The 1,489-nt window shown below is 35.1% G+C and overlaps 1 long non-coding RNA gene across 1 annotated transcript; it reads left to right on the top strand.

Moving 5' to 3' along the window:
* LOC132152992 (uncharacterized) lies at positions 1–598 on the top strand. The gene is made up of 3 exons (XR_009436611.1): positions 1–234; positions 316–363; positions 504–598. It is a non-coding gene; the product is annotated as an uncharacterized LOC132152992 (long non-coding RNA).
* The last annotated feature ends 891 nt before the right edge of the window (positions 599–1,489 follow it).

The raw sequence follows: 1,489 nt of genomic DNA, 5'->3' as shown, positions 1-1,489 counted from the left end.
AGGGCATGCTGGATGCATCCACAAAGCAGTGACCAAATGAAGATGGTATGTTGAATTGTTTTGCATTTTTATGCAAAGTGTATAATCACACTTACACTTGTTTTCGTTTTTCTAGATAAAAATGCTTTAAATGAAAAGGAATCACGACAACAATTTTTGGCTCAAGTGGGAGCAACAATTCTGAACAGATCAGATTTTATTACCTTGGGACATCCAAATGATGTTGAAGGCACTGTGAGTATAATCACATGCAATATCATGCTTTTGTTTTGTGGTAAGTGAATATTAAATTTGGTTTCTCTCAAATTATTACAGATTTTGAATGCCTGCCTTTCAATGGTCAGAGATATTGCTGATTTAAATGTAATATTTTATATATATCTTTTCTGTAGAACTGTTTTTTTTTTTGAGTGAGAAAGTGTGCACAAGTGATCCTTTATTAACTGTGTATTTGATATATTAATTGTGTTTATATATATATAATTTTAAACGGTATCTAACAGAACATAAAGGTCCATTGTTTAAGGTCATATGTGACAGTGACATGGTTGCCACTATTGTGTGCAGACCCTTCGGCTAACTTACCTGTAAGTATGACTGACATTTTTAATAGAATAGTTAACTAGGTTCATTTTAAGTGGCATTTAAAAATGTTTCTGTTGTCTGTATAATGACCATAAAGCAGAATGTGACTTCATCTTACTGCCTTCCTGGACATCAAACCATTGGATGATATGTGTAGGGTTGTAACGGTATGAGATTTTCATGGTATAATAATCGTCTCCGAAAATACCACGGTTATACGGTTTCACGGTATACGATATTAAAAAAATCAAAATGGGGTTTGAACAAATGTTTGAAAGTAAGGATGCAAAATATCGATTAATTCCTCAATCGATTGTGGTTTAATCAATTTATCTATTATTCGTTAACCATAATGCTGCAAAATGGATCTATTGCAGGCAGCAGTCACTGGCATGACAGGATGGGCAAAAGCCACACACACACACAAAACGCTTTCTCACTTGAATTAAAGGGGGTTTTAGTCTGAATAAAATGCTAGTGGAAGGATTATAAAATGAATAGATGTGATTAGGATTATTTTATCAAATGAAGAGAGAGCGCCATACATTTGAGATCAATTTACTTTGTTGACTTTCCTATCCCGCACGGAGACCGCTTAACGAGCCTCTTTAAATGGTTTTGTGGTGCTCGTTGTTGTATTTTAAAACACAATTGCAATGTTTTCAACTGACATTATGGCATTTAAAATAAAATGATCCCAAATGTAACTGTGGCGCGCGCGTGTGACTGCGCTATGCATTAAGTGAAGCGCATCCATCGGCACTGCTGCAGCAAAACACACTGTTGCTCACATTAATTTGATCCTGCTGGATTCTGTTCTAGAAAATGTCAGATTTAGAATTTTTGCATTCCGGTAGGCCTAGCCTATTTGTTTTTAAAAATCCAGCATACGCATTAGGTCATG

This window comes from Carassius carassius, chromosome 1 (assembly GCF_963082965.1).
Source record: "Carassius carassius chromosome 1, fCarCar2.1, whole genome shotgun sequence".
Lineage (NCBI taxonomy): Eukaryota > Metazoa > Chordata > Actinopteri > Cypriniformes > Cyprinidae > Carassius > Carassius carassius.
The sequence above is the reverse complement of the archived record's forward strand: the minus strand, read 5'-3'. Positions and strand labels throughout refer to the sequence as shown.